The sequence below is a fragment of the Triticum urartu genome, chromosome 5A (genome assembly GCF_056163025.1).
Source record: "Triticum urartu cultivar PI428250 chromosome 5A, HENAU_Tu73, whole genome shotgun sequence".
NCBI lineage: Eukaryota > Viridiplantae > Streptophyta > Magnoliopsida > Poales > Poaceae > Triticum > Triticum urartu.
In genome coordinates, this window is record NC_141877.1 from 528630421 (window position 1) to 528638621 (window position 8201).

Here is an 8201-nt window from a genome sequence, read left to right on the forward strand (position 1 = left end):
CTATATTTAGGAATGGAGGGAGTAATAAAAAAGTGCAGCAAAGTATTTATGAGTTTTTGGAATGATAGATCTGAAAACAAAAGCAAATAAAAATAGATCTCAAAGCAAATATGATAAAGAATAGACCCGGGGGCCGTAGATTTCACTACTGGCTTCTCTAAAGAAATAGCACACGGTGGGTAAACAAATTACTGTTGGGCAATTGATAGAAAATCGAACAGTTATGATGATATCCAAGGCAATGATCAATATATAGGCATCACGTCCAAGATTAGTAGACTGACTCCTGCCTGCATCTACTACTATTACTCCACACATCGATCGCTATCCAACATGCATCTAGTGTATTAAGTTCATGGAGAAACGGAGTAATGCAATAAGAATGATGACATGTTGTAGACGAGATCTATTCATGTAGGAATACCCCCCATCTTGTTATCCTTAATAGCAACGATACATGTGTGTCTTGCTGCCCCTTCTGTCACTAGAAAAGAACACCGCACGATCGAACCCATCACAAAACACCTCTTCCCATGGCAAGACAAATCAATCTAGTTGGCCTAACTAAACCAAAATTTTGAAGAACAAATACGAGGCTATAAATAATCATGCATATAAGAGATCAAAGAAGACTCAAATAATTTCATGGATATAGATCTGATCATAAACTCAAAGTTCATCGGATCCCAACAAACACACCGCAAAAAGAGTTACCTCAAATAGATCTCCAAGAGACCATTGTAATGAGAATGAAAAGAGAGAGAGAGAGATGGAAACCATCTAGCTATTGACTACGGACCCGTAGGTCTATGATGAACTACTCACGCATCATCGAAGAGGCACCAATGAGGATGATGAACCCCTCCATGATGGTGTCTAGATTAGATCTCGTGGTTCTGAAACTTGCGGTGGCTGGAATTGTGTTTCGTCGACTCCCTTAGGGTTTCTGAAATATTTGGGTATTTATAGGGCAAAGAGGCGGTGCGGGAGGCCACCGCGGTGGGCACAACCAACCTGGGCGCGCCCCAGGCGTGCCCTGGTGGGTTGTGCTCCCCTCGAAGCCCCCCTCTGGTACTTCTTTGGTCCATCTGGTGTCTTCTGGTCCAGAAAAATTCTCTAAAATGTTCTGCTGCATTTGGACTCCGTTTGGTATATATTTTCTGTGATGTAAAAAACAAGCAAAAAATAACAACTGGCATTGGGCACTATGTCAATAGGTTAATCCCCAAAAGTGAAGTTGCTATAAAATGATTGTAAAACATTCAAGAATGATAATATAACAGCATGGAACAATAAAAAAATTATAAATACGTTAGAGACATATCACTGTGTCGACGGTTTTGTTGTGCCGAGCCATCGCACGAAGAATTGCCCACAGGCAAGCACATACTCATGTTGAACCTTCATCGAAGGCTAGTGACGGGCGATGCTGGCGGTGGATGACGATGAACCGCACATTTGCTACACCATCATGGTTGGAATGGTGTCACTACTACTCTTCTGTGTGCTCCTCGCCATCTTCAGCCCCGCCAGGGTCTGCACCATCACCAGCCTGATCGACTTCCTATTCGGCCTCGTCGCCTTGCTCGCGCTCATCGTCCGGGTGCATAGAAATGGGAGCGGCCTCGGTGCGCGGCAGCCTGCCCCAACTGTGCGGCTGGTACACCGGTACATTGGCGGGTTGGCTACCGCAGCGATCAACGCCCTGCCGACGTTCGTGTACAACAACAAGGGCGGCGGTGACGAGCCGCCCGGGAGCTGCCAGCTGCTATGCGTTGTGTGCCTGGAGGAGGTGCAGAGCGGCGAGATGGTGCGGCAGCTGCCACCATGCAGGCACCTGTTCCATGTGGACTGCATCAACATGTGGTTGCACACCTACCGGACGGGACGTGCCCACTCTGCCGCTGCGAATGATAACCCACAAGTATAGGGGATCGCAACAGTTTTCGAGGGTAGAGTATTCAACTCAAATTTATTGATTCGACACAAGGGGAGCCAAAGAATATTCTCAAGTATTAGCAGCTGAGTTGTCAATTCAACCACACCTAGAAACTTAATATCTGCAGCAAAGTGTTTAGTAGCAAAGTAATATGATAGTAGTGATAACGGTAGCAAAAGGTAACAGTAGTAAAAGTAATATTTTTGGTATTTTGTAGTGATGATAGCAATAGCAACGAAAAAGTAAATAAGCGAAGAACAATATATGGAAAGCTCGTAGGCAATGGATCGATGATGGAGAATTATGCCGGATGCGTTTCATCATGTAACAGTCATAACCTAGGGTGACACAGAACTAGCTCCAGTTCATTGATATAATGTAGGCATGTATTCCGAACATAGTCATACCTGCTTATGGAAAAGAACTTGCATGACATCTTTTGTCCTACCCTCCCGTGGCAGCGAGGTCCTTACGGAAACTAAGGGATATTAAGGCCTCCTTTTAATAGAGAACCGAAACAAAGCATTAACACATAGTGAATACATGAACTCCTCAAACTACGGTCATCACCGGTAAGTATCCCGATTATTGTCACTTCGGGGTTAACGGATCATAACACATAATAGGTGACTATAGACTTGCAAGATAGGATCAAGAACACTCATATATTGATGAAAACATAATAGGTTCAGATCTGAAATCATGGCACCCGGGCCCTAGTGACAAGCATTAAGCATAGAAAAGTCATAGCAACATCAATCTCAGAACATAGTGGACACTAGGGATCAAACCCTAACAAAACTAACTCGATTACATGATAGACCCCATCCAACCCATCACCGTCCAGCAAGCCTACGATGGAATTACTCACGCACGGCGGTGAGCATCATGAAATTGGTGATGGAGGATGGTTGATCATGACGATGGCGACAGATTCCCCTCTCTGGAGCCCCGAACGGACTCCACATTAGCCCTCCCGAGAGGTTTTAGGGCTTGGCGGCGGCTCCGTATCGTAAAACGCGATGATTTCTTCTCTCTGATTTTTTCTCATCGAAACTCAATATATGGAGGTGGAGTTGGAGTCGGAGAGGCAACAAGGGGCCCACGAGGTAGGGGGGCGCGCCCTAGGGGGGCAGGCATGCCCCCACCCTCGTGGAGAGACGATGGGCCCCCTGGCCTTCATCTTTGGCAGGTATTTTTCTTATTTTCTGAAAAGTGTCTCCGTGAAGTTTCAGGTCATTCCGAGAACGTTTGCTCTTGCACATAAATAACACCATGGTAATTCCGCTGAAAACAGCGTCAGTCCGGGTTAGTTCCATTCAAATCATGCAAGTTAGAGTCCAAAACAAGGGCAAAAGTGTTTGGAAAAGTAGATACATTGGAGACATATCAACTCCCCCAAGCTTAAACCTTTGCTTGTCCTCAAGCAATTCAGTTGACAAACTAAAAATGATAAAAAAACTTTTACAAACTCTGTTTGCTCTTATTGTTGTAAATATGTAAAGCCAACACTCAAGTTTTCAGCAAAGATTATAACTAACCACATTCGCAATAACGCATAGGTCTCAAGTTACTCACATCAATAGCATAATCAACTAGCGAGCCATAATAATAAAACTCGGATGACAACACTTTCTGAAAACAATCATAATATGATATAACAGGATGGTACCCCGCTAGCCCTTTCTAAGACCGCAAAACATAAATGTAGAGCACCTTTAGAGACCAAGGACTGACTAGACATTGTAATTCATGGTAAAAGAGATCCAGTCAAGTCACACTCAATGTAAACTAACAGTAATGAATGCAAATGATAGCGGTGCTCTCCAACTGGTGCTTTATAATAAGAGGATGATGACTCAGCATAAAAGTAAATAGATAGGCCCTTCGCAGAGGGAAGCAGGGATTTGTAGAGGTGCCAGAGCTCGGTTTTGAAACAAAGGTAAATAATATTTTGAGTGGTATACTTTCATTGTCAACATAACAACCAAGAGCTGGCGATATCTTCCATGCTACACACATTATAGGCGGTTCCCAAACAAAATGGTAAAGTTTATACTCCCCCTTCCACCACAAGCATCAATCCATGGCTTGCTCGAAACAACGAGTGCCTCCAACTAACAAGAGTCCCAGGGGGAGTTTTGTTTGCAATTATTTTGATTTAGTTTGCATAAAGCATGTGACTGGGCATCCCGGTGACCAGCCATTTATCTCGTGAGTGAGGAGCAGAGTCCACTCCTCTTGAGAATAACCCGCCTAACATGGAAGATATAGACAACCCTAGTTGATACATGAGCTATTCGAGCATACAAAACAGGATATTTATTTGAAGGTTTAGAGTTTGGCACATACAAATTTACTTGGAATGGCAGGTAGATACCGTATATAGGTAGGTATAGTGGACTTATGTGGAATAACTTTGGGGTTTAAGGAGTTTGGATGCACAAGCAGTATTCCCGCTTAGTACAGGTGAAGGCTAGCAAAAGACTGGGAAGCGACCAGCTAGAGAGCGACAACGATCATGAACATGCATTAAAATTAATCAACACTGAATGCAAGCATGAGTAGGATATAATCCACCATGAACATAAATATCATGAAGGCTATGTTTATTTTGTTTCAACTACATGCGTGAACATGTGCCAAGTCAAGTCACTTAAATCATTCAGAGGAGGATACCACCCTATCATACCACATAATAACCATTTTAATAGCATGTTGGTACGCAAGGTAAACCATTATAACTCACAGCTAATCAAGCATGGCATAAGAAACTATGATCTCTAATTGTCATTGCAAACATGTTTATTCATAATAGGCTGAATCAGGAACGATGAACTAATCATATTTACAAAAACAAAAGAGGCCGAGTTCATACCAGCTTTTCTCATCTCAGCCAGTCCATCATATAACATCATAATAGCCCTTCACTTGCATGACGGAACGATGTGAATAATAATAATAGTGCACGTGCATTGGACTAAGCTGGAATCTGCAGGCATTCAATAAACAGGAGGAGACAAGGAAATATGGGCTCTTTTGTCAGATCAACAACAATGCATATAAGAGCCACTTCAACAATTTAATCATGGTCTTCTCCTATCGACCCCCAAAGAAAAGAAACGAAATAAAACTATTTACACGGGAAAGCTCCCAATAAGCAAAAGAAGAACATGAAATCTTTTTGGGTTTTCTTTTTAATTACTACTACAAGCATGGAAAGTAAACTAATTAAAAGCTACAACTAATTTTTTTGGTTTTTCTTAAGGTTTATTAAACACACAAGAAGAAAGCATAAAAAGGAAAATAAACTAGCATGGATGATACAATGAAAAGTATGAGCACCGACATCTAGCAATGAGTGTGTGAGCATAAATGTAATGTCGGTGAGAAATACGTACTCCCCCAAGCTTAGGCTTTTGGCCTAAGTTGGTCTATGGCCACGGCTGCCCTGACTGATATCCATAATAGTAGCTGGGGTCGTACTGTGATGCAGCAGCCATCGCGTGCTGAGCTGTAGCGTGGCGACGAGCGGCCTCCTCTCTCCTCTCGTACTCATCTGCCTCCTCTCACTACAAGAAATATGTCAACTAGTGACCTTCTGTCAGTGACCCTGGAAGAATTGGTCATAGATCTATGACCATTTCAGACCAATTGGTCAAAAGCTATTCGGGGGGCTCCAAACCCTAAACTATAACGACCATTTTGGTTAGAAAGGTCGTAATTTCCTTACATGAAATGGTCATAAAGCAGATAGCACTGCTTCGCTGCCTTATTTCTAGCTGATCATGACCAATATAGATGGTCATAACCTTGTAAATTGTGGTGGGTTTCTATGACTAGGCGCCACCTCATCAGTTTTGCCTATGTGTCATGTCCATGTGGCAGTTTTTGCCCTAGGTTGTGAAGCAACCTATATTTCTGTCATTCCCAAAATTCCCAAAAAATCTCATAAATTCTTTGGGTCATATCTTTGTCAAATATGTAAAAAAAACCTTCCTTGCCTAGTTCAAAAATATTCATTTTCCTATTCTATTCAGAAAAACACTTTGTGAAGGAAGTACCACTTTGGCATGTCCAAATGGTATCCATTTTCTATAGTGCGTTCCTCTACCCAAATAACCATCCTCCACCAAATGCCAGCTCAATCCATTCATTATTTTGAGCCCAACTTCAACATTCGTATTTATGTCAAGTGTGGTACTTTGCAAAGCAAGTACCACCTAGGCTCCTCCTTTTGAGCTGAAAATTTGTGAAGACGGTCTTCTTAATAACTGATCATCTTCAGCCAAAACTCACGCCCATTCGCCATGTGCATTTCCCGTACCGCAAATCAAACACTTGGCTGCTTATTCATGTTTGAGCATCGATCGGTCTCCTCATGAGAATCTTATGTTGTGATTTTATTCCTAGAACCTACCTGGGGAGTGCCCAACCCACTAGACATGCCTAGGCCGCCCAGAACACATGGCAACGCCACGGTCACGCGGTGACCATGCGGCGGGCATGCGAGTTTACGCGCTCTAGAGTTGGGGCCCTCGCCCACCGTCCAAACCTCGACGTATCGCCACCAAACCATGTATTTATGATTAAATAGATACTTATGTACCTAGAAATGATTTTTGGAAAAAATAAATAGCAAACTATGAGGCAGATGCAGTTCAAATTTGACCCGCTTCCACCTGAATCAGCGGGAATTTGTCTTTTTCACCAGAGGTGGATCAAAACTTTTGACACCCAACCATTTGGTCAATTGTGCATTAAATATGGCCTAGTATTTTAGAAAAATGATTTGGTCCAATTTTGCAAGAATTATTTGGTTGGTCCTTCACAAAAAAAACTCATTTAGAGCACTCAAAAAATGGAAAATGGCTCTTTTGTGCAATGAAAGTGAAAACTCCCTTAGGAAACATTGTTTGGAATTCCAAGATGCACCCTTGTGCACAATATGAGATCATTTGAACAAACTATGCCATGAATGTGGCCATAAGATTGATCATTTGGCTTGAAAGTCATGAATCTTCACGCATGACAGCTCATTTCTGAGAACACTTTTTAAAAATAATTTCCGTATTACAAGTTTATTATTTTTCCTGGAAACTTGGTCACATATAATGACACAATGCGAAGGTTTCCAATTTTTTGATTTTTTTGAATTTTTTATGCCCGTTTCAAAATGCGGTCAAAACGGCGGGCTTGACCGTTCCTAGCTAGTTGTTGAATCTTGGAAAACTTTTGATGTTTCTCTAATTAAATAGATACTTATGTACCTATAAATGATTTTTGGAAAAAATAAATAGCAAACTATGAGGCAGCTGCAGTTCAAATTTGACCCGCTTCTAGCTGAATCGGCAGGAATTTGTCTTTTTCACCAGAGGTGGATCAAAACTTTTTACACCCAACCATTTGGTCAATTGTGAATTAAATATGGCCTAGTATTTTAGAAAATTGATTTGGTACAATTTTGGAACAAATATATGGTAGGTCCTTCACAAAAAACCACATTTTGGTCACTCGAAAAATGGAAAATGGTTCTTTTGTGCAATGAAGGTGAAAACTCCCTTAGGCAACATTGTTTGGAATTCCAAGATGCACCCTTGTGCACAATATGAGATCATTTGAACAAACTATGCCATGAATGTGGCCCTAAGATTGATCATTTGGCTTGAAAGCCATGAATCTTCACGCATGATAGCTCATTCCTGAGAACACTTTTTAAAAAGAATTGTCGTATTACAAGTTTATTATTTTTCCTGGAAACTTGGTCACATATGATGACACAATATGAAGGTTTTCCAATTTTTTGATTTTTTTGAATTTTTTATGCCCGTTTCAAAATGCGGTCAAAACAGCAGGCTTGACCGTTCCTAGCTAGTGGTTTAATCTTGGAAAACTTTTGATGTTTCTCTGATTAAATAGATACTTATGTACCTAGAAATGATTTTTGGAAAAAATAAATAGCAAACTATGAGGCAGCTGCAGTTCAAATTTGACCCGCTTCCAGCTGAATCGGCGGAAATTTGTCTTTTTCATGAGAGGTGGACCAACTTTTTTTACACCCAACCATTTGGTCAATTGTACATTAAATATGTCCTAGTATTTTAGAAAATTGATTTGGTACAATTTTGCAACAAATATATGGTAGGTCCTTCACAAAAAAAACCTCTTTTCGGGCACTCGAAAAATGGAAAATGAATATTCCGTGCAAAGAAAATGAAAACTGCCTTAGGCAACATTGTTTGGAATTCCAAGATGCATCATT

At 41.3% G+C, this 8201-nt stretch overlaps 1 pseudogene; it reads left to right on the top strand.

Moving 5' to 3' along the window:
• Positions 1-1392: 1392 nt before the first annotated feature.
• LOC147972495 (RING-H2 finger protein ATL66-like) lies at positions 1393-1914 on the top strand (annotated as a pseudogene).
• The last annotated feature ends 6287 nt before the right edge of the window (positions 1915-8201 follow it).